This window comes from Protopterus annectens, chromosome 4.part1 (assembly GCF_019279795.1).
Source record: "Protopterus annectens isolate FY-2018-M chromosome 4.part1, PAN1.0, whole genome shotgun sequence".
Lineage (NCBI taxonomy): Eukaryota > Metazoa > Chordata > Ceratodontiformes > Protopteridae > Protopterus > Protopterus annectens.
The window spans coordinates 548,835,760-548,861,876 of NC_056734.1; the positions used below are offsets into that span (position 1 = coordinate 548,835,760).

At 37.4% G+C, this 26,117-nt stretch overlaps 1 protein-coding gene across 3 annotated transcripts in view; it reads left to right on the forward strand.

The window, feature by feature from the left end:
- NCK1 (NCK adaptor protein 1) overlaps positions 1-26,117 on the forward strand; it is a 1,905,596-nt gene that overhangs the window by 1,163,369 nt on the left and 716,110 nt on the right. The gene's annotated exons all lie outside the window — the stretch shown is intronic.

Consider the following 26,117-nt stretch of genomic DNA (forward strand, 5'->3'; position numbering starts at 1 on the left):
TTAGCCAGTATTTCTGCTGGGAAATTTTGAAGTCTACCAACTCATTGCACTCCCTAAAACACATGTACCCAGTTACCTCTTTCTTCCCCATCATACCTGCAACATTTGTCACCAACCTGTAGGTAAAATTCTTTGAAGCCTTGGGGTATAAAAGTACCTATGCAAACACTTTCAAGCAAAAATTCTAAATCTTCTAGACTTTGTTGCCTATTTGGGTGCAATATATATGCCCTTCCATTGTTTCCTTGTGAATTGCTTATCCAGTCTCTCTCTTCCCAGTCTTTTCTAACCTCCGCTGATTGATTCCTGTTGTTGTTGTGCCGTATTTTGTCATACTAGTTATCCCTTTCTCTTTGCCTATACTCCAGTATCAATCCCTGATAGGGAAGGCAAGATCTAGCCTGTAGTCTACGTCTTCTTCCCATTCTTTTATTTTTCCCTCTGTAGATATTTGCTGCCAATTCCTTGGTTCCTTTGCCAGTTTTCTTCAGTAAATTCCAGCCCCCTTTTACCTATTGTCTCTACACTGGGTTGCATTTATTCCTGTTGGCAAAATCACCTTTCTCCATTCTTGTGTTGGCCAAGTTCTTTGAATACTTTCTGCTACTTTATGAATATAATATATTTTTTTAATTTCTCCAAGTATTTTGGGTTTCTAATACCATGAAGGGAATGGACCGCATTTCTAAGTCAAAGTGCAATTAAAGTTCATGAAATTACTATTGTTTCAATCTTTGATGTCCTCTAAAAGTGCTCTTTGCAGTACCCGCAATGTGCCCAGTAATGACTCCTGCATTTCTTATGGGGTTACATACATTGGTAACATATCTAAATACGATTGTAGATGCTGCTCCTGCTATTGAAACTGTCTGGGTATCTTTCTTCCACATTGCTCTCATTTCTGCCTGAAAATCCTGATATTTTATGACTTTGTATCTGTATGCAAGACACAGGAGTCGCTCAGTGTAGCGATTTCAGTGATCAGTGCTACTTTTGTCTTCTTTTCATGAGCCACTATATCCAGTTTTCTAACATCTGTCTTGAACTGTTGGTAATGGGTGATCCTATGTGATGTAGACTTCATCATTTTCTATGATGCTTTGTGATGCATGCTTCCAGTGTTTTTCAACCACTTCAATACCACAATGTTTGCACAATCCCTAGTACAACAGTCTTGTCACTTTATTATGCCTTTCAGTATACAGTCCTCCAGCCATTAGTATGTCACAACTAGCAACAAGATGTGCGACTTCTTCCAGTTGTGTTTTACAAAACCTACATTTGTCTGTTTCTCCCACAGGTTCAGTAGACTTTGTAAACCGGCGCGTAAGTAGCCTGCTGTCTTGGGCTGCCAATATTAACCTTTCATTTCCTGGTTTGAAGTCACCTCTCCTTAACCATTCCTGCGTTCATTCCTTATCAGCATGAGGTTCTTCCAGACATTTTCTATACTTGCAACTGTATTTATGCATTTTCCACATTTCTTGCCTTTTCGTCTGGTCCTTCACTGTATATTCTTTCTTTTGTTTTTTGGCACATTCAGTTGCCGCCTGATTTTTTATCTACTTCTGTTTGATTTCTGTTCCAGCTTGACACCAATATGCTTCTGCTAACCTAAGCAGGAAAGTCATTGTAGATTTATCCTCCTCATGTTTCAAAACTTTCACTATATTTTCCTACCTTAATATCATACCACCACTTATATCTGCATCAATATCTACTGACTTTGCGCAACAGGACTCATATAGCCTATCGCTTGGCTATTACACCTCCTAAATGTGTGAAAAGTTTAAGTACATAGTCTCTAATTCCTATGTCTGCTTTGTACCCATTGCATGAAGTGTCCTATATACATTTTGCTAGCTGAAAACTACTCATATGGAATATTCTCATGTATATACTCTGTATTGCTTGTATAATTTCTTTGATTTGAGAATGATTACTTGTGTACAGTTTTTTTCACCAATTGTATAAGCTGCCAATAATATGTACTAAATGTTTTCATTAATGTAAATTCTGCATTGTATGTGAAATGTCTTATATGTGGAGCTTTTCTCCTCAGGACTCCAGTGAAAATGGGCACTTCTGGCCCAGCTGGACCATACCAATAAACAAATGCAACTAAATAAATAAATACATTTGTGTCTTGTGAGGTCAGCAGATGTGTGGAGTCCTACGACTGCAGATCTATGCAAGTAATCAGTTTCAAGGAGGCCCATCCCTCCTTCAGAACAGGGAATTTATAACCTTGGTATGCACTGATTTTTATAAATCATTTGGTGAGCATGAAGCATCCTTCTTGTTTTCCTATCTAGTCTATCGAACATGTTTTTGGGCCAGTCAGTCATTCCAAAACTGTAAGTTAGGACAGGAAGGGCAAATTGGTTTATAGCTTAAATTGTGTTCCTAGTTGTGAACGTGTTTTTCAGGATTAAGTTAAATCTTCTAAAATATTCCTTACCAAGTTTTATTCGCATTTGTTCATGCTTTATTGTTGGTCCTTCTTCAGTTCCCAAATATTTATACATTCCCTCTTGCTCAAGTTCTTTTATTACACATTCTTTCTCAAACTGATGTTTTCTTGGTGCTGCAGTTTTCCTGCTTTAAAGGTTGCTTTTGCACATTTATCCAGACCAAATGACATTTTTATATCATCTGAAAAAGTTTTGACAAATTGCGGTTGTGCTTTCAGTTCTTCATCTGATGAGCTGTACAGTTTTAAGTCATTGACAAAGAGAAGACGAGAAGTCTTTACACTTTGTTGTTTTCTAGGAGCCAAATAATAGCCATGGCCTAAGCTGTTAAGTAGACAACTTAATGGGTTAGGGTCAAGGCAGAATAGCAGCGGTGACAGAGAGAGTCACCCTGGAGTATCCCCCTTTGAATTTTTATCCCTGGAATAATAATTTGTCCTTTATCATGGCTTAATTGCAAAGTGGTCTGCCACTGTTTCATGGTCACTATAATGTAGTCGATCAGTGTAGGGTGTATCTTATACATTTTTAGGCACTCTTTTATCCATGAGTGTGGGATACTGTCAAATTTTTCTGTAGTTAATCCATGCCATACTTAGATTCTTATCCTTTTTACAGTGCTCCACTATGACTTTAACAACAAATGATCCTTTGTTCCGTATGACTTTCTTTTATTGCTCTTTTGTTCTATTGCCATAATTGAGTTTTCTTCTAAATGACTATAAACTCTGTCAGCATCAATTCTATTGTATAGTTTATACATAATCGGAAGGCAAGTTATTGGTCTGTAATTTTTAGGGTAGCTTGCAGGTTCACTCTTAAGTAGGAGCATTGTTTTTCCTGTAGTCTGTTTGGAGTGTGCATATAAATAGTTCTTACTCACGCCTAAATCTTTGTACAGCGATATTAATGCTTTTAACTGAAAGTTAGGTACTGCATAATATTCTGTGTGGCTTTTGTTATTCTCCTTAAGGATCTGCATCCATATTCCCAATTTCTCCTTATTTCTTGAATTTTCTCCCTACTTCGTCATACCTTTCCACTTTGAATGATAACATTCTACTTGTTGTATTATGTTTATGCGCCTTCACTGTGTAGCTCTAAAATATCCCTTCAGATTAGGTAATCTTAATTTACCGTGTTCTATCGGAAGGTTTAACTTCTCCCACTTGACCCATGCCCTTTTCCCTTCCCAGATAAAATCATTCGACTCTTTATTAATTACTACCCTTATATTCTCCTCTGGTTGATAAAAACATGCTCGACCTGTATATAAACCTAAAGAGACTTAACATGTTCACTGCTTGTATCTTGCTATCCATATCCATAAAGAAGAGCTTCCAGTTTCTTAGTTTTTGTATTGTCTTTTATTTGGTCCCTTCCCACGTACCCTTAGTTGCCATAACAGAATCCTTTTTTTTAATTCATACTACTAAGTACTTAATTTTGTCATGTCCCCATAAATATGGGTATTGCTAGGCCAGTTCATATGTGGGTACATAGCTTACAGGTATAGAATTTGTTTTATCTTCATTAATTTTATATCCTGAAAAGACTTGAAACTGTCTTAAGATGTTCTACAACACTGAGATATCCTTTTCTTGTTTTATCGGGTACAAAATAATACATCTACAAATAAACCCACTTTTTTTATTACCATGCCAATTATATGCTTGAATTTCTGAGTCCCTTATTTTCTTTTCTAGTGGCTCTAAACATAAAGCAAATAAAGCGGAAAGAGGACACCCATGCACGGTTCCTCTGTTCAGATACAATTTGTCAGGGAAGAACCCTTCATCTTTAATTTTTGCCTCTGATCCCTTATATAGTCCCCTAATTAACCTTATTGTATCCGGGAATGCAAATGCTTCCATTGCCCTACTCATAAAATCCCCAGTTTACTCTGTCAGATGCTTTCCCTGCATCAAGACCCACCAACAGCAGTGATATTTTCTTATATTCTGCTTCCACCTGGATCATCAGTGTTCTATTAATGTTGTCAAATGTTTGTCTCCCCTACATAAAACCCCAAAGATCCATATCTACCAATTTTGGCAACACCTTTGCCATTCTTTTGTTTATTATTGACATAAACACTTTGTAATCATGATTTAAAATTGAAATGGGTTATATATAAAGTTTGGTCTGATGGATTAGTACCGACTTTAGGAATTACAGCCACCATAGCTTTCTTCGAGGTTGTTAGTACTTCACATTCTTTTAAAATAGCATTGAACAAAAACTTCTAGATCTTTTATCATTCTTCCCTTCTTGCTTCCCAACTTCCACAGAAATGACATCTGTTCCAGGAGACTTTCTTGCAGATTGATTATATGTCATTGTTCATTTCATCTCATCTTAACTGTTAATTGTTGAGCCTCATCTTCCTGTAACCTTGTCATACTTAAGTTTTTCATAAATATTTCTATTTGTGCTCTTTCTTGATTTCCATGTTTCTCAGCTTTATACACATTTTCATAACATTTCTGAAATATCTCTCATACTACAGAACTATGTTTATTTTTCTTGTTATAGGCTCCCTAGGTTTGGCAACCATCCTTTCTACATTCTGTTGCCTAAGTTGTTTTGCTAGAAGTTCTTGTGGTCTGGAGTTATCAAAAGAGTTGCTTAGCAGCAATCTTTTCAAACTCCTATTATCCATATATACTGCCTTATTTTCTCTGTAGCACTTTGAAGTTGTGTCTTTTGTTTTATGATACCCCTTATTCTGCAGAGGTTGAACCTTTGTCCAGCCCCTCTAAACAGTTCTTATTACCTCTTAACCATGTCACTCCTTTGTTTATTTCTACCCTATTTTTAAACTCCATTTTTTGTCCCACTCACTAGGTATAACTTCTGAAGGAAGAGGCTGTCTCATTTTGACTTCATTACCCCACATCTTAATTTTTATTGGTGCATGATCTGAAATAGTTATTGGATGTTCCTGTGTAGTATAATTATAGTTTAGCCAAATTATTGCACCTTTGGGAGTAATATGTAAATTCTGTCCTAGTTCCTACTACTGAGTTCATGTTTCCATACCAGACAATTTCATAAATTTGTTTAGAAATCAGTTTCTTTTTGTTATAGTTTCCCTTCTAGGTTCCCCAGATACACAACCACACTGTTGCAAATCAAGTTCCAGTCCCCACTTATAAGTAATATTCCCTGCTAAAATGTGATTACTTCTCCAAAAATGTTCCTAACTCCATAATAGCAGTTCTAGGAGGAATATAAATACATGCCAGCATAATGCTCTTCCCTTGCCAGTAGCTTGTTAACACAAATCTACCATAATGTTGTTTTTTCCTCTTCTGTCACTATTGGAACTCTTCTAGCAAGTGGTGTAATTACTCTCCTTTTCCTTTATCCCTGATATTCTGCTGAATATCCATCCTGAAATCCTTTCTTTATCAAATTCACACACTAATTTCTTTCCAAATGTGTCTCCTGCAGAATTGCTATTTGAAATCTGTATTACTTAATATAATTCAATATCGTTAAACATTTTTGTCTATATTTGTAAGGCCATTTATATTCTAAAAAATATAGATAATGTATCCATTAGATAAGTAGTATTTCCACCTATTACATTTGACAGCTTTTTATTCAATGTCTATTTCCAACTTTTGTGTCACATGTACCTATTAATGTTTGGCAGGTTAATCTTTTATACAGTTTTTTCTTGTCATCTCTATTTGAACCGGTTACATTATTCAAAACTTTTTCTTTTAATGAAAACCCTCAAAAACTAAATTAATTAATAAAAAAGAGCATACATACCACAGAACACCCCCATAATCTGTTAATATAAAACACAAAATTATATGTACGTCTTCAAATAATGAAGTTTGACTCTCCTAATAGGAGCAACTAGCCAGTAACTGAATTTTACTAAAACTGACAAAATTACAGGGATAGATGAAATTAACCAGTTGCTCAGTGTGCAGCCATCTTGAAAGTTACACAAAGACATTTTTGAGTGCAGACCAAGTAAAGGAGGAAATAATGTTTACCCAGCAAAAATTGGTCAGCAAATTGAAGGGGATTCTGCTTCTCATCACTCTGATAATGCCATAGCCCATAGACATAACTTGACAATAAAACCTGCTTCACTGGCCCAAAGGAAAATGATTGTGACAGAAAAAAAAGTACAGACTTGAGTTAGTGACCAGTGTTGGGTGGTCGAGATGATGATAAAGAAGAACTAAGCCAGCAAGAATGTGAAAGTAGGAACTAAATGGATGAACTATAAAGTAGCATTTCCATAGGATGCAGTTTGGACACAAGAGGTATGCTCCTCCATAAAGTAGGGAGTAAAGAAAAAAAAAGACTTGAAATTGCTGGACTGTTAAACTGGTGTGAGGACTTTAAAGTATTTTATTTGGAAGGATAATTAAGAAACTGAAGTTATAACTGTAATTAAAAATTGTTATTTTGCTTAGTATTATGTCTGTAATAAAATTCCTGAAATCAGGTGAATGTTACACTGTAAAATAGTTCTGTGAATAATGCAGAGATACTTCAAATTTGAGGTGGCTGAGTCTGGTTAGTGACTGCTGTTTGTCAGTGATGTTAAAATAAGAAAGTACTCCTTTTTCCTCAACTAAAATGTATCTGGAATTTTATACATTAACATGATAAAGGCTATATATAAGCAGTATGAGGTTGTATTCTGGGGTTGGTAAGGGGATCAGATTGAAGTTACCTTTCATATGTATATATTAAATTATGGTGCCACTGGTGTTATGCAAACTGTTAGAGTTCTCTAAAGCAATGTAAAATGATAGTTCATCTCTAATACTAGAATACCATGCTTTGAAACTGCAGAACCATTAGATGGTGTTTGCCTATCAGCAGAGCTTTGCAGGGATATTTAAACTGTCTGCGAGTGCAACAGGTTAATCAGGAAATGGCTAAAATGTGAACTTGAGACATTTGTATGGGGGAAACATTAAAATTAGTACTTAAAGGAGAAGTGAAAGACAGTTCAGTGAAAATAAATGAAGTATGATATATTGAAAGGAATACAAGTATGTGCATTCCTAGTAATATTAATCTCTTCACCATGGATCACAGTAGATCAGAACATCTTCATTTTGTTATAGCCGGGGCACATTTTCTAAATGCTGCAAGTCCATTAACTAAGCATATGCAAGTTGTTTTTCACATCTAGAAGCTAAGTTGAGATGAGACAAGAATATATGCTGTGGGTGTAGGATTAAACGGGTCTATATTAGAACATCGAAGTTTCAAAACTTCGAATGTTCCAATATCAACCTCTATTCAGTGAAAGCTGAAAATATCGAAGCAACAGGAAACTGAATTTTTTCCCAGGGAAAGAATTTGGTTGTCCATTTCTGTTTCGGTATTTTCAGCGCTGTGGTGGAAAGTGATGGGTCTGTTTCAGGTAAGTGTGCGTTTGAGTATGGGTTAGGTTAGTTAGGGTTAGTGAGTACGGGTTAGGTTAGTTATGGTTAGGGTGCAGGTTAGGTATGTTTGCGATTGTGTGGACGTGAGGATTAGGGCGGGTTAGGTGAGTTAGGGTTAGGGCGCTGGTCAGGTAAGTGTGCAATTGTGTGGACATGAGGGTTAGGGCGGGGTAGGTGAGTTAGGGTTAGGGCGCTGGTGAGGTGAGTGTGCGATAGTGACATTCCTTAGGGTTAGGGATAGTTAGTGGTGTGTGTGTATAGTTTAGTGTAGGGTTAGGTGTAATATTTTAGGTGTATGTGTGTGGATTGCTGTTTGCTTGGTGTGCTTGTGTTGTGTGTATGTGTTTTGGAACAGCAATTTTTTTCCCTAGGAAAAAAAATTCACTGTTCTGTATGTTCAATGTTTTTAGCTTTCGCTGAATAGGGGTCAATATTAGAACATTCAAAGTTTTGAAACTTCGATGTACTAATATAGACCCGATTAAACACATGCTGTAGCATGCATTTTCAGCATAATTGAACTTAGAGTACAGTAAAATCTGTGGGATCAACTGTCTATGTGGGGCATATGTCCATATATGCAGAGATAATATTCTTTTAAGAAAATATATATAGTTGTGTGCATTTGCCATGAGTTAAGTGGGGTTGGGGATAAAAATGAAAATGTCTATTTTTTAATGTTTTTATTGAAACAAGAAGTTTGGGAAAGTGTGACAGGAGTCCAAGCAGAGATGACAAGTTGCAGCTGAATATAAGGTCAGCTACCAAACATTAATACATACATACAAGTTGCACATTGCAGAAGCGTAGCTGGTTCAAGCAGCACCCTAGGCTGGTACTATCAACCAGTGCCTCACCCCCTCAGCTCTTCAAATCAAAAGCAAAAAAAAAGCACTTCACTGTAATAAGCCTATTAAAAAGTTCTACACCCCACCCCCTCTCTTCCATTAATGTAAAAAAAAAAAGATGTTCCTTCTACTAACATACAAACAAGGTGACACTTCCCCTTTGCTCCTGCCACAACCATTCAGATCTCATTTGTGTGCCCTGCCCCAACACTCCAACTTTTTTTTAATTAAAAAAGTATTCTTTTTAACTGTAGTAAACTGTTTTATACAAGTGCAGAAAACTGTTGCTGCAGTTTACCCTGCCTGCACAGAGTTCTACAGTGTTTTAAAAAAGTCTTATTTTTAAACTGTAGCAAACTTTTTTGATATGTAGGAAACAGTTGCTACAGTTTATACCCTACCTGCACAGAGCACTACAGTGCTCAGGTTTCATTGAAAAAAATTTGTAGCAAGCTGCTTGCTGCAATTTAACAAATGGTTGCTATAGTTTAGATCACACACAGAGTGCTACAGTACTCAGGTTTGACAGCAAATGCAGTACCAGCTTTTATTAAGAGAGATCTGGATTGGTTGATTGTGCTCTCAACACTTTATGCCCAGAGCAGTTGCCTCTCTTGACTCACCCTAGCTACACTACTGGCAAGTTGCAAACTTATTAAAAAAAACTGTTAGAATATGTGAAAATTACAGTATCTAAGAATGCCTTGTCAATCATTTCATGGAATGTGAATGATGTTGCAGGTGTGGACAAGAGGCAAAGTGTATTGAATTATATCAAGTAGTGTAGCAAATTACAATGTTGCAGGAGACACAGAAATAAATATGTGAATTTGTTGGAGAGGATTTCAGAATAATTATTCAACAGAGTTACAGAGACAATGGGAAAGGGGGCAAGACTGATTGCAATAGAGGCTCCAGTAATAGAAGAGGAAAATAAAGACCATGGCAATAAAGGGTTATTGGCAGAGGAAGGCAAATTCTTTAGCAAGTATTTATTATTCCACCTAAAACTAATATTAAGGAACTTGAGAGAATTCTGGGAGAGGTAGGTAGATTCAAGCAGGGAATATTATTAGAGGGTGGGGACTGAACATTTTCAGTAGTGAAGATTTATCAGGGGGACATAGAAGAAAAATACAACAAAGGAGGCTAGATTTCTGAAGGAGCATATGAGAATATTTGGGATAAAAGATGTAAAATTACTAGCAGGAACACATACAGAATTTACATATTATTCCCCGAGGTAAAATAACTGGATTATATTGGACAGAAATTGTATTTTGCAGGAGAGTAGGTATTTACCTGAAAATATTGAGAAGCATCCAATGACCATTTCAGATCACGTCAATAAAGACTTTGGTAAAGATGAAGGGTAGTCAAATGAAAGAGTGAGACACTGACAGTTTCCTTCTTGTTTATCAAAAAGAGTGGAATTTAAGGACTGAATAGTGGAAACGATTTAGAAGTTGTAGGAAGATACAGATATCTTCAGAAGGGATAAATGAGGAGTGGGAAAAAATTAAATGAAACCGGAATTTAAAAATATGGTAGTTAAAGTACTGCAGATGTAGTGGAATCTTACCAAACAAGAAGAGGAGCAATTGTTGCATTCTAAAGGGAATTATAAGGGAGTATTTCGATAATATGCATGAGTTTAGAAGGGTTGCGTATAAGCAAGTATTTTGATAACCCCAAATCACAGAAACTATTAGCACAGTTACTTAGACAATATAAACTATTAAGTGGTGTTGCCAAATACAGGGAGCATGCAATGAGAATAGCAAGAGTCCATCTGGAGGTATTAGAGATGTTTTGGAAATTCCAAAAGACCTTTATAGAGCAGAAGATTGGTGGAACAAAGAAAAGGCATAAATGGAAGTTTTTATGGAAGTCTTAAGTATGCCAAGGTTAGAAGAAGATTAGGCCCAAGAATTAATAGCCAAAATAAGAAGGAATGAGATAAAATGATGATGTATAATGAGTAGACAGGGAAGTCTTTGGGAACAGATTATATTCCTGTGGAAGTTTGGAAGTTAGGAGAGTAAAAAGTGGTAAAGATATGGAAGGTTTTGTTTAACAGTATTTTAAAGGAGGAATAGTACCAGCATCTTTGAAGAAAGATGCGGTAGCTGTATTGCTTAGAGGGCAAAGACTCTTTAAATCTAACTTCATCTAGTCAAGTTTCTGTTTTGAACCTTGATTATAAAGCATTTATGTCTATATTTGTTATGAGAATGGCTAAGATGTTGCCGAGTCTGATTGATATGGATCATTTTGGTTTTGTTGAGGGGAGGCAAAAATGTGACCTTAATAGAACGATGATTCAAAGGGAAGCAAAGTGTAAGAAGACCCCGTTGTTCTTGGTGGGTGTAACTGCATAGAAGGCATTCAGTAGAGTTGGCTGTGATTTCATGAATAGGGCAATGGCTGCATTTGTTTCCTGATAGAATAATGGGGTTAATTTGGAAGATATATGAAGGATCAGAGGCAGGGATCTAGGTGAGAGGTTTCCTTTCTGCCAAGCTGTGATTGAACAGTGGCAAGATTTAACGGATGTCCTCTTTCTCCTTTATTGTTTGCCTTTGATCTGTTGGCAAAGAAAAAACAGACTCACAATTTGAAGGGCATAACTGGTATGGCACTCAAGAAAAATTAGCCTTATTTGCTTATATTACTTTGTATTTGATAAATCCATAAAATAGTATTTCCATGTCAAATTTTTTGAGACGGTTTCTATTTTTCAAGAAATAAAATAAATGAAGATAAAGCAATGGCTGTAGCAGTAAACTGTACTCCCACAATGAATTGATTCAGCAATACCCATATTTATAAGGACGTGACAAGATGAAGCATTTAAATGTTTGGATTAAAAATGATTTTATAGCAGCAGTTAAGTATATTTGGGAAGAGATTAAACAAGAGAGAATCCAAACATTGAGAATTTTGAAGCTCGTGACTGTAGATGTGGATGATAAGGTACAAGCAGTGAAAATGTTTCTAGTCCCTTAAAAGTTATCTCTGAATGATATGCAGTATTAATGCACTAAATTAGAAGACGTGGAGCATAATGAATAGAGAATTGAATGGGATTTATTTGGGAAGGGGAAGGGCAAGAATTAAGTGGGATATATTTAGTTTAGGTTTACCAGATTTGAAGGGGTACTTTAAAGTTACACACTTAAGGCTTATATATATATAAGACGAGTAGAAGTGTTTATCACTGCACCTTCCTTCTTTCTGTCATAGCTAAAAGCTTTGATAGTTTATTAAGGTTGTGGCACTGTAGGCTTCCAAGATGGCTGCACACTGATCAGCAGATTAATTTCAGCTCTCCCAATGTGAAAACCACAACTTAGAGATTGCCACCAGCAAAATTGTCATTTTGAGTAATATTCAGTTACTGGGTAGTACGCTCACTGTGTGGATGCCAACAAAGAAGAAATGTAGAGAACCTGAAAGAAAATCAGTCAGGACAGATGAAGGGAAAACACTGGCTGGGAAGAATCCTGCAGATATGGATAGTAAGATAAAAGCAGTAAAAATATTTTAATCTCTTTAGTTATATATATACAGATCAGGCTTATTTCTGCCAACCAGAGGATAAGTTGTGGACAATAATAAAGAAAATGAAGGAATTTATTTGGGAGGGAAAGAAGACGAGCTGGGTGGGATGAGTGTATCCTTCCAGTAGAGCAAGGTGGTTTGGGTTACCTGATGTGAAGGGATATTTTACAGCTCACAGTTGATGCTTATTTGCATAATACAAGCAGAAGGTTATAATTCAAAGAGGAAATGGATGATGATGAAGTAAGGGAGGAAGTTCAAGAAATATGGAGAGAGTGGGATTTTTGGATGCAATCTTTAGGGCAAATAACAATCATTATGGTAATAAAGTATCAGAAATAAGCCAGCACGAAAATCGAGAAAGGAGATCGTTTCAATAGGGATGTCTACAAGAAGGGGTACAGAAAATGGACAAGAGGAGGCTGGACTTTACTGGAGAAAACTGGCAAAGGAACTAAGGTATTGGGAGCAAATAACTAGTGAGGGAAAGGTAAAAGAGTGAGATGAAGGCAAGAAGACATTTAGCCTAGAGACCGTCTTGCCTGCCATGGATTGATATCGGAGTATAGGCAAAAAAAAAGGGATATGACAATCTTAAGTGAAAGAATTGCTCTGATAGAGTTCTTATTTCAATCTGGAACAGAAGCTGCTTCTAGAAAAGGGATAATTAATCATATAAAATATTGCACGATAACTGTGCAAGAATCAATCAAAGGAGCTTAGAAAAGATTGGGATGAGAGTTTGGAAATTCAGTTTACAAGGGAACAATGGGAGGGCATATGTGTAGCTCCCAAGTATGCAAAAAAATCCAGAATATGTACTATCTTTGGAAGTGTATCCATAGGTATTTTTATACCCCATGCAGACTTCAAAAACATTTTTCCTCAGGTAGATAGGAAAGAGCTGTGAAGGAGAAGAAAGCAGTAACTGGGAACATATGTTTTGGGAGTGTAATGAGTTGGCAGATTTTAAAAATTACCTACAGAGTACTCTGAAAGAAATTTTAGTTGAGCGAATGGTTGTAAGGAAATGCTTCTTTTGAGCTGGGATACTGGATCTGAATTGCCTAGACATAGTGGGGCCTTGTTAAGTTTCATTCTGGTAGCTGCCAAACAAACAGTTGTGAGAAAATGGAAACCACAGTGTAGACTAACTATTTGAAATATTGAATATTATAAAAGGGATAAAAGAACTGGAACAGGGAAGGAGCGAATTACATAGATATAAATGGAAGTTGTGGGAACAATTCATGCAGAATAGTGATCAGGAGAAGTGAGGTTTAAGGCAATTTAGAAACTGAGCAATTTATGTAATGCTGGACTGCTGATAGTTTCAAAGAAAGTAAATAAATGTGAAGTATAATGTATACAAATGGGAAAAAATGTTAACCTGGTTTGTTTTCTGTTTATGTATGTTTGCTTAAGTGATAATTTAATAAAGGTGTTTTAAAAAGATTGTGGCAGTACATACTGTTGTAGTTGCATATAGAATTGCGTGCCTTTATTCTGCAAATGTTGTATTTACTTGCTAACCAGTTAAGCCCAATGGACAAGAGTGCCCATTTTGAATGATATGGGATCACAGTCTGGTTAACTGACTTTCTCAGTGTGTCATAGTAGGCAAATGAAGGTGGGAAGGACTGATTCTCTGTACTCTGGGTTACAAGAAGCAGCTTATTAACAGATCATAGCCTTAATTCATTATGCTCACTGCCAGATGTAGTATTTACTCTTGTGTGTCTTTTGCTTTATGCCCTAGTTATGGCTAGCAAGTATTTTTGTGTAATCCATTGAACTGGTTGTCAAACTAAGAGGAAAGAAAAATGGATGGACTCGTCACAATGGTCCATTTCCATCCACAGTGTGCCTTCAAAAACAATACAAGGAAAATGAAATGAAATTGTTCCAGGGCTGCAAAATTACATACACCTGAGAAAATAGTAAATAACCAAAATAAGGACTGCTACTTCCTGATGGGCAAGTAAAAAACAGAACTGATGTAACTGCCTTTTACGTTTCTGAACTAATGTTAAGTTGTGTGAATTGTAATGCTTTAGTCATACAAAAATTAAGTACCTAAAACTTATGCAGTTAATATTGAAACGTTCACACTGCACACAGGCAGAAAACAAAAGCCACTTAAAAGGCCACTCTACTTATAAATGCCTCTTCAGTGGTTTTGAGCCAGTAACTGAAAAGTATGAACATTGTTCCTGTCTATAGAGCAATTGCATATCCAGCTCTTTTCAAGGCAAAAAAGAAAATGTCTTCAGCTGTACTTCAGTTTAAGTGGTATATAATGCACAACCTTGTCAGCTTCATTTTAAAATGAAATGCACATTGGACAGTCTACCAAAACAGCAGAGGAACACAACACCTGCAACAGATAGACCACACAAACACAATGCCAGACACACAGTCATTGGTGACTCCATAGTCAGACACACTGAGTAAGGAGAAGGTCACAGTAAGCTGCCTGTGGGAACAGCAGGTACAAGCACGACTCAATCATTGTCCAGGAGCTCTCTGATTATCAATACAGAGATAAGATGATCAGCTTTAACAATTTCTGCCTGGGATGACATGCTGGACAAGCCATGCTGCTAAAAGGGGCGGCTTGCACTTGTCACCATTTTGGCAAAGGCTCTTGCCCCCCCATAGTGCCTTTTTTAGGCAAGGCTCAAATTCTAAACCTACCACCCTAGAACAAAAAAGTCTCAACCTCAAGATGCACACAGTATGGAGAACATTGATGTCTGTGCTGTGACAGAAACCTGGTTCAAGGCTCCTGAGAGCACCCCAGCACTATCAGGTTTGCCCCAAAACCCAGACAATACAAGAAAGGAGGAGGGGTATCCATATTCATCAAGGACACCCACACAAACCATCCAGGTGCGATTGCTCTGCAATTTGTAGCATGTTACAGGCACCCTCACAAACTCAGGAACCTCATATGGCCTTCCTGAAAACACTGGAGGGATAAATGTATCTCAACTACCCTAATATAGACTGGGAACACTACTCAAGCCCAAACACTCTAGCCCAAAAGTTCCTGGAATTCATAAACTCAAATGCCATGGAACAACTAGTCACCATCCCCACAAGAGGAGAAAACATACTTGATCTCATCATTCACTGGTGAGATCTGATCATAAACTAATCTCGCTGGAGGTCCTCATCCCCCCCCCACGAAATGAAAAAAGACCACAGTAAAGACTCTCTCGAAGCCGATTTCACACTTCTAAAGACTAGTGTGGTCCTTAAGGCTCCTGAGCTGAGGGCGGTTAACATTACTCAAACCGCTGAATCACTTACAAATGCCTTCTACCAGCACCTGCAGGGCTGCATGGATCAGGCAATCCCAAAGTCTGGTGGACCCCAGCCATAAACAAACTCTACAACAAAGGAGAAAGCTACTACAAGATAGAGCAAATGATCACTATAAGTAAAAAGCTAAGAGCTCTCATAAAATCATCTAGCTAAGGACTCTAAAGACAACCATAAGGCATTCTTTAGCTATGTCAGAAACCTAGGAGGAAACTCCCAGATATGCTCAGAATTAGTTCAAAATGATGTGAAGATTACTGATCCTACAGACATTGCCAACATACTGGCTGACAGGTTCAGTGCAAACTTCCTAAAGGAGAGATAGCTATACCAAATGATTGTAGCCCGCCAAACATCTCTAACACCCAGGGGAGAACTGCCCTCGCCAAGGCAGGGAACACGGCATCCATGGGACCTGATGGTGTGTGTGCTCCATGAACTCACCCTGGAAATTACGTCCATTAGCTTGACAAGCCTTATCTGCAAAGCCATGGAGAGGATCATAATGGATCTCATAAATAAAGACATAGGGAACTTGCAGACTTTGGATCCAACCCAGTTTGGCTTTGCCATAGGCAGATCATGCCTTTTAAACTTGGTTGACTTTTGAAAACAGTCACCAAGCCATTTGCGAGGGAAAGGCAAGTCCATACAGCCTACCTAGACCTGGCTTTTTTTTTGATAATACACACTCGGGTATCATTGAAAAACTCCAACTTAAATGTAAACCCATACATTACAAGATGGGTGCAAACTGGCTGAGTGACAGAACCCACAGGGTCAGAGTTGCTGGCGCCATGTCAGACTCAAAGCCTGTCACAAGTGGTGTCCCACAGGGCTCAGTCCCTGGCACCCTCTTGTTTGGCATCTACTTTTCTGAAGTACAAGCAAACACAGGAGGGTTATTGACAAAGTTTGCAGATGACTGCAAACATCCAACACAGATATCCTTCAGAAGGGTCTCACAGAACGGATAACTGGTGCCAGAGCCATGGCCTAAAGTTAAATGCCAAGAAATGAAAAATAAGGTTACCCCTAGCTACCATATAGGTGGCAATCCCTGAACACAGAAGAAGTTATTAGGGACCTGGGAACCCAGGTTGACAGTAGCCCTTTTCATCGACACTCAATATTGCTAAGTAGTTAGAAGACCTTCTACATTGCCCACCTTATCATGAAGGGATTCACATCTAGATCAAGGGTCATAGTCTCCCTATACTCATCACTCATCAGACCAATGATGAGTACAATGCCCCAATCTGACCCGACACTTGCAGCAGCTGGAGGTTCCTCACCAAAAGGATAAAGGGTCTCAAAATCTGTCTTATGCTGCCCGACTGAAAGAACTCCAGTTATATTCAGTTGCTTTATGCCTGACATACAAGGCCATGTCAAACCCAGATTTGATGAACATGCTTCATCTCAAAAATCTAGATCCCTCAGAGCAAGGGCGAGGGAGACTTAAACCTCGACCACGGTTATTAATAGGGCGTGCTGAGGGATAGATTCATCACCCAAAGACTCCTATGCTGTGGAACAAAATCGTTTATGTGAGAGGAGAGCACCGCTGGCCTTGTTCAAGAGGAATCTTGACCAATGGATGGACAGAGGCACAGCAAAATAATGGGCATAGTTTCTCCAACTATGGGCTAGGCTTATAAATGCCCTCGGGCAGATAGCCTAGTATGAACCTATGAACCTATGAACAAGTTCCAAGGATCACCTTTGAGTAACTTAATCCACTTTCTCTTGTTCATTCAGCTTGCTGTGTTTCTGTTTATATTCAGAGACAATACAGAGCCTCTCTTCAGTTTCTCTGACCTGCTTTTGAAGGAAAGATCAGTAACTGCTGTGTTTTTCTTCCATGGGGCAACTACCATAAGGCACGAAGAGCGTTGCTATGATGTTTTCCAAATCCTTGAGTGTCAGGAAGACTACAGAAATGCAGGGCACTTTTTATTCTGAACACTCCATCCTATTTGGAAATGCGTAATGTGATTTACACCTATCTGATAGGGTGACATCTGCTACTCTGTTAAGGGAGTTTATACAGAAAGGCAACAAAAAAAATAATTTATGAACATACGTATGCAAAACAAAAAGCAAATGCCAATAATGCTTTGTTTAAGCATAGTATTGAATATTATAATTTCATCAGTTTCAAATTTGGAATATTAGTAGTCCCAAAAGATCCTAGAGGTGGATGGTGGGAATTAATGTTAGAGATGAAAGAATTACAATGGCAGATTAGGTTGAGCGCAGTAAATTCCCCAGGCGTAAATGAGAATCTCTTTGCTACCTATTTTAAAGAAGAGAGCATTAATATTATAAACAACTAATATGTCATACAATTTTATTAGTAGTAAACACAAGGTACTTATGTATAGTCTATGTTGACTAGTAAAATTTGGTTCATCGCCATGAATATATTATATTTTTTAAAGTTTGGAGAGTTAATAAAACGTCAGTATTTTTTAACAGTATGTGCTATTTTTTAATAATGTGTGTTTTTAAGAATGTGTTGGCATCCCTGTGAAATAAGTGATAGTAATGTTTTACTGTTCTGTAGGAGCAGTGTTGAGTAAATTCGATTTTATGTATATAAGAGGATACTTTAATTGTTAATTTATGAACGAGCAGAGTATAAAATGAGGGTGTTTCTTCTTCTTCTGATGAAGTCCAATAACCAGTGTGTGCAGAGACGAATGCGCTTCAGTTTTTTTTTTGTGATTTTGTAATAAAGTACTTTGGATTATTATATTTAACGAGTTCCAGTGTTTGGCTTGGTGAGCTTAGTGTTGTGGAGGTCAGTTGAGTGGTTTTGTACTGTTACTAGTTTATACATATGTGCATGAGTTTGATTTGTTGATATGAATGTATAATAAACAAATTTGAATACAAAGTGTGTAAATCTCCTTGAAATTGCACTTAAAAGCAGCCATTTTTCAGTCGAGTACAGAGATGCGATGGTGCTTCAGCATATCTGGACATTTTTTTACCGGAGGGGTCGCTTGGGTAAATGTTTTATTTTGATGATTGGGCATACTGGGAAATGTTATTGAAGTGGTCGCTTGAGGAGATAATTCATTTGTTTGTCAGGAAAGTGCTTGTCCACACATGGTTAGACTGCTGATGTGATTGCTGGGCAGAATATTTTATTTTGTCATTTTAGTGTTTGTACATAAGATAACTGATGAAAGGGTTGCTATGGGAAATGATTTATGCGTCAGGGAAGTACTTGTGCATACTTGTACAAACAAGTTTGCAGATTGCAACTCCAATATCAAAGGCGAAGCACCACATTTAAGAATAGATGTGCAATGCAGCAGGCAAGTTGGACTATGAATTGCAAAATTGCTTCATTAGCTTGCCACACTTTACATACTTCTCATTTATATTTCATTATTTTTTAGGCCTTGTGCATTAGAGTAAATGGCCTCCATGATTCATGCCTTTGCTGCGCTCACTCTTAAGCATCAGAAATACCCTTCTTGCATTTGCGCAAGTGATTGTGAATACCCACTGTATCAGCTTGTTCATTTTCATTGTAGAAAAGTATGGTTCTAGCTGAGACTCCAACTCGAGTATTTCTCTAAATTTGCACATGAAATGCATTTTGTATATATTCTGTTAAGACCCTTTTTGGCAAATGTTTGTAACTTACCCTGAGCTTATGTGACTGTTGGGGTTTGTTTTCCACTTCACATAGGGCTTTAGTTTTGAATTTTTTTCTAATTTCACTTAAACTAGATCCTTGCTTTAATGTGTCTTGGTTAGCTGCACATTATCCATTTAAAACATCCTCATTGCTGAAAGTGTAGTTACATTAGAAATGGTGAGATAGACAAAAAGCAAGACAATTGGTAAAGCTGGACTGATTACCTAAAAGAATACATAAAACGTGGCCAGCTGCTGCAGCGAATGAGTGCTGTGGTGCTTGCGATTACTGGTCTTCACTGACTCCTATACCATGGCTAGACTGCATTTTTATTTTCCTTTCTCTGAGACCAGATGTAAGTAGCAAAACTGCATTTTCATTGTATGCAGCTAGACAAGGGCAAACCACATGTGGACCTGTACTGCTGCTCTATTTTGACAAAATTATTACTTTGTAAAGAGTAACTGATACCAACTAACATGAGCTCCAGGCTGAATGGTAGAAAGCGAACCGAATGAAACAAAAAGCACTCTTAAAAGACTTAAACTGGCTATTACACAAAGTCTGCTTTGCTCCAGTGAGTCTAAAACAGTGTAAATTGAATCTTGGAGGGAGTGACATGCATTGTCAGCAGGTAAAATTATGTAATTCTGCAGTATTTGATTCATTCTGTGGGACAGACTTGATTGTTTCACTAAATCCTAGCTGATCAGAGGAGTCATTCTGTTCCATGACAGCACCTACACTGGATGAAGTAACAGCCATAGACATTGAAACAAAGTTAAGAAAATCCTCTAATTGGAAAACCCCAAACCCAGATGCTGTACCTAACTTCTCATTAAAAGTATTAATATCTTTGCACGAAGATTTAGCTGTAAGTAAGAACTATTTATATGCTCACCCTGAACAGACACCAACCTGGCTAACAACAGGAAAAACAATGCTACTGCTTAAGAGTGAACCTGTAAGCTATCCTAAAAACTATAGACCAATAGCTTTCCTTCTGATGACATATAAACTGTACACTGGAATTGATGCAGACAGAGTTTGTAATCATTTTGAAGAAAACCCAGTTATGGCAGCAGAACAAAAGGGCAATAAAAGAAAGTCATATGGAACAAAGGATTGTCTGTTAAAGTCATAGTGGAGAACTGTAAAAAGGGAACAATCTAAGTATGGCATGGATTGACTACAAAAAAGTATTTGATAGCATCCCACATTCATGGATAAGAGTGCTTAAAAATGTATAAGATACACCCTACACTGATTTGACTACATTACAGTGACCATGAAAGAGTGGCAGACCACTTTGCAATTAAGCCATGATAATGGACAGATTATTATCCCAGGGATAAAAATTCAAAGGAGGATATTCCAGGGTGACTCTGTCACCATTGCTATTCTGCCTTGCCCTTAACCCATTAAGCTGTTTACCTAACAGCTTAGGCCATGGCTATAATTTGGCTCCTAGAAAGCAACAAAGTGTAAAGACTTCTCACCTTCTCTTTGTCGATGATTTAAAATGGTATAGCTCATCAGATGAGGAACTGAAAGCACAACTGAAGGTTACCAAAACTTTTTCAGATGATATAAGAATGTCATTTGGTCTTGATAAATGTGCAAAAGCAACCTTTAAAGCAGGAAAACTGCAGCTCCAGGAAAACATCAGTTTGGGACAAGAATGTGATATAAAAGAACTTGAGCAAGAGGGAGTATATAAATAAATATTTGGGAACTGATGAAAGATCAACAATAAACCATGAACAAATGCGAATAAAACTTAGTAAGGAATACTTTAAAAGACTTAAATTAATTCCTGAAAACAGCATTGACATCTAGGAACAAAATCCAAGCTATAAACCAATTTGCTGTTCCTGTCCTAACGTATAGTTTTGGAATGACTGACTGGCACCAAAACATGTTGGATAGATTAGATATGATAACAAGAAGGATGCTTCATTGTGTACAGAGATTATATATTCTCCATTCTGAAGGAGGGATTGGCCTCCTTGAAATTGGTTACATGTATAGATCTGCAATCGTGGGACTCCACACATATCTGCTGACCTCACAAGACCCAAGTGTAGTGAAAGTTTTGAAACATGAGGAAAATAAGTCTAAAATGACCTCTCTTCTTAATCTAGCAGAAACATATTGGTATCAAGCAGGAATAGAAATCAAACCAGAAGTAGATAAAAATCAGGCAGCAACTCAATGTGCCAAAAAGTAAAAATAATATGCGGTGAAGGACCAGGTGAGAAGGCAAGAAATGTGGAAAAAGCATTAATATAGTTGCAAGTATAGAAAACTTCTGGAAAAAACTCATGTTGATCAGAAAAGAACGCAAGAATGGTTAAGGAGAGTCGAAGTCAAACCAAGAGATGAAAGATTAATATTGGTAGCCCAAGGTAGTGGGCTGCGTACATGTTGGTTTACAAAGTCCATTGAACATGTGGGAGAAAAAGACAAATGTAGGTTTTGTAAAACCAACTTGAAAACGCACACCTTGTTGCTGGTTGTGATACATTAATGGCAGAAGGACTGTATACTGAAAAGCATAATAATGTGGTAAGACTGTTGCACTGGGGATTGTGCAGACATTATGGTATTGAAGTGGCTGAAAAACACTGGAAACATGAGGCACAAAGCATCATAGAAAATGATGTTTATATCACAAGGGATCACCCATTGCCAACAGTTCAATAGATAGATGCTAGAAAACCAGATACAATGGTCCATAAAAAGAAGACAAAAGTAGCATTGATCATTGAAATCAGTACACCCAGTGACCACAGTGTGTTGCATACAGAGAGAGACAAAGTCATAAAATATCAGGATCTGCAGGCAGAAATGAGAGCAATGTGGAAGAAAGATACACAGACAGTTCTAATAGTAGTAGGAGCAACAGGTCTTATAAAAAAGAATCTACAATCGTATTTAAATAGGTTACCAATCCATGTAACCCTATACGAATAGCATAAGTCGTCATTACTGGGCACATTGCAGGTGCTGTGAAGGGCACTTCTGGCTAGCATCAAAGATTGAAACAATACTAATTTCATGAACTTTAATCGTACTTTGACTTAGGAATGGGGCCCATTCCCATCATGGTATTAGAAACCCAAACGATTTGGAGAAATTAAAAAAAGAATGAAGTACTCTCATTAGAATACAGTTGGAAGTCAAATTGCAAAATGTGGAACCTGATAGAGTTAGGAAATGGAAGCTGTACTTAGAGTATGCTCACTGAATGCTGTTAGTGCAGGAAGTTGCCATTCTGTTAAGGTGCAGTGAACCCAGAACTACTTACAACATGCAGGGTGCATTCTGGACATGTACATGTAGGTTATGTGAGGATCTATCACCACTGTTTGAGTGTGGCATTTTTTTTTAACTACCAACAGTTTCATTTGCAGAGACTGGGTAAGCTATGATAGCTGAAGTGTGTGCCAAGGTCATGGCAGAAGAGATAGTTAGATGTTCTGTTTTACAGACTCCATCTTTACTAATTCTGATAAGTAAAGATGTCTGCTATGTGAAAGAGCATGGTAGGTGGAAAGGAAGAAGTAACTACTGGCCACCAAAATACAATAATTGGTTATAGGTCTTCAGTATTATAACTGTATCTGCTTTTGTATAATGAAAAGAATGCTCTGGGTGGTTGTGGAATTTATTAAAAGTGTAAGTTGTTACTTTGTGTAGTACTGTTCAAACTTTAAGGTTTTACCTTCTACATTTCTGGAATGTGATTCTACAGATCCCTCTTCATAGGTGGTAAATATGTCTATATCTGAACTGTAGCAATGCATTTTTCACTAATGTAGTGTCCGTGGGTTAATTATTGATGCTGTGATAATCAAGTGACTTGATATTCAGCCAGTGATTGTGGCTTAAGCTTGTGTACAACATGGAATAAAAATGTTTTCCTGGAGAGGCACTTCTATGCATAACAAATCTGAAGCCTTCTACATCTGTAACTTGCAATGCAGAATAGAAACATTACTTCATCTGGGTTTAGGAAAATTATTTGGCATAATTCTGTTATTTTTACAGTGTTTTCATTTGTCTCTTTTGATTTACTGATGAAATGCTTACTTCAGCATTATTGATAGTTTGTGTCTGGGAAGAGGATAAGTCCTTAACTCAGCGCAGTTCCCCAAGCAATTCCTGAGAGACTTATTTCATACAAGTCTCTAGTCAAATTTTTTTCTGAGTAGGAGGGTTTCACTTCTTTCTTTTAAACCATTTCTCTTTCCCTTACACTGTTTCCCAGAGGCTTCAAAGTAGATGCATGCTTTGTATTCTTGATGTTATGGTGCTTTACCAAATATAAATAATTAGCTTTCATAACATTGACCACTTCCTCTGTTTTGCTGCACATCCAGAATGGAACTTGTAGGAACTAGATCCATTTGTAAGTGTATGGCAGTTTGCTTTTTACCAAAAAGCAGTTTGTTTAAATGTACTCAGAGGGCATTTCAGTGGGAGGCTGCCACTCCAAGTGCCTGTTTCAGAACTCTTTCTATGACTGTCTTTTCTGCTGCAGTTTCATGTTTGCTTGTGCTTATTTATTACAAAGTGATATTTCCCGAAACTGCATTCTAAAAGTAAATCCTCCTTTAGCAGAACTGTCTTGCAGTACCTAGGTGTTTCTTTGCTTCTGTTTGTTTGCCTTATCCCTAGCTTGTTTTTGATAACCTGCTTTTGAGCGAGTTCCTTTCTTCAAGATCTTGACAAATCATTTGTAAATAAACTTGTACTAGGAATTGAGTACTCACCACACCTTTGAACCTTCATTGAAGACCACTGAAGGGTGTCCTGTTATTCCCCGTCTCCATACCATCTTTGATCATAACTGCATTTTTTTGTGACTTTTTTCTATTTCTTATAGTTATTTGTAGTCCTGACATTGGGGGTTTAAGTGAAAATGTTTATATAATTATGACTCTTCATAGTGAAAAACGTTTTTGTTTTAAGAAGGCCCATCTTTTCAGCTAAGTAGGTATAGAACTGGGAACTGTGAGAAGAGGCAACACCTTTATGCATGCAGGTACTGATAATGCAGCTATTAAGAATTGTGTACCCCACTACCAATAACTACTTCAAAGCCCCTGTTAAAGATCTGTAATTATGTAAGTGGCATACTAGGTGTCTAATATTCCTGCATGTGCTGGATTGTAACTTGGACTTCTAATGGAGTTGAAATGCCACTGCATTACTGCTTCTGTCATACCATTGCTTTGCAGGGGCACACTATTTCACATTAACTGTTAAACAATGTACTTTCATTTTGTAGTATTTCAGTATGACGTTTGTTTTACTCATCTTTGGACAAGCTGTTCCATCTTCCGATTATTGCTATCAGAATGGCATGAGCAGTTCTACTTTAATACTAATTCTGGTTTGCACTGCATGTTACCATTGTACATTCTTTCTTGAAGCAAGTTGTCTTGTACTGCACTGAATTCATGTGACGTAAGCAAAATGTAGAGCTGTTGCATTTTTGCATATCTATTAAATAAAATTTTCTAACCCTCTCCCACTGCCTGCCAAATGTCAGTCATCTGCAGTCATTTGATCAGTTTGTTCCGAGGTGGGGTGAGTGCTAATTGTGAAAGCCTTTCTCTAGGCAGCCATGAGTTGTTTTTTGTTTTCCTTATTACTGCTCTAATCTGTTTCCTGCTAGCTGATGTATACACTTGGAGAAGTGAGGGCTTACAACACTTTCCCCTTTGGGTGAACACATTCCTGTACATGCTCATTGAAGGCTACCACATGGATGCACCTTCCTAGGGCCAGGCATTTGTCTCCAGCCCATACACTGCGTGCGCTGCACTTCCCTCTCCAGTCAGTGCCAACACTGCAGTTTGCCAAACTGTCTTCCATCACTCCAGGAAGGGCAACCAAACACTGGCCACTCAGTATCACCCTCTACCACCAGTCTCCCCCAGCATCTAAATCACTAATCAGTCTTGGGTCATCTGTGTCAGAGTCTGGACTTTTATCCCTCTGTGGCACATATCCAGGCTCCTACACATGTGCATGTTTGGCTGCTGTTTAGGTAATCAGTAATACATAAAGAAACATTTGTAGAATAGATGTTAAATCTTTCAAGAGTTCCTTTAGAAAAAAAAAGCATTGCCTCTGTGGGTAATTCATATAATTTTTAGAACTTCCTGAATACTTAACAAAAGATAGTTTCAAAAATGCACTTAGCCTACAAATATAACCCCTACTGAATATACTTATCTGCAGTCCATAAAATTGTGGCCTACAGGAATTTGCAAATCTCTTCATCTCTTTCATTTAAGTTGTTACCTTCTCCTGTTTTTTTTTGTGTGTGTTTTCAGCATTTTAAGCTGACTGGAGAGCATATCTTGGAGTAATGACAATTGGTTGGAGTCAAAACATGCTTTTTTTGTTTGTTTATTTTGTTTTCATGTCTTTTTTTTCATCCTTATATACAGTGGATATAAAAAGTTTACACACCCCTGTTAAAATGCCAAGTTTTTCTGATATAAAAAATGAGACCACAATAATAAGTAATTTCAAAACTTTTCCCACCTTTAATGTGACCTATAACCTGTACAATTCAATTGAAAAGCGAACAAATCTGTTAGGGGGAAAAATATAAAAAATAAAAAACGTACAGTAAGCTGGTTGCATAAGTATGCACCCTTAAACTAATACTTTGTTGAAGCACCTTTTGATTTAATTACAACATTCAGTCTTCTTGGGTAGGAGTCTATCAGCGTGGCTCATCTTGACTTGGCAATATTTGACCACTGTTCCTTGTAAAAGTGCTCCAAATCTG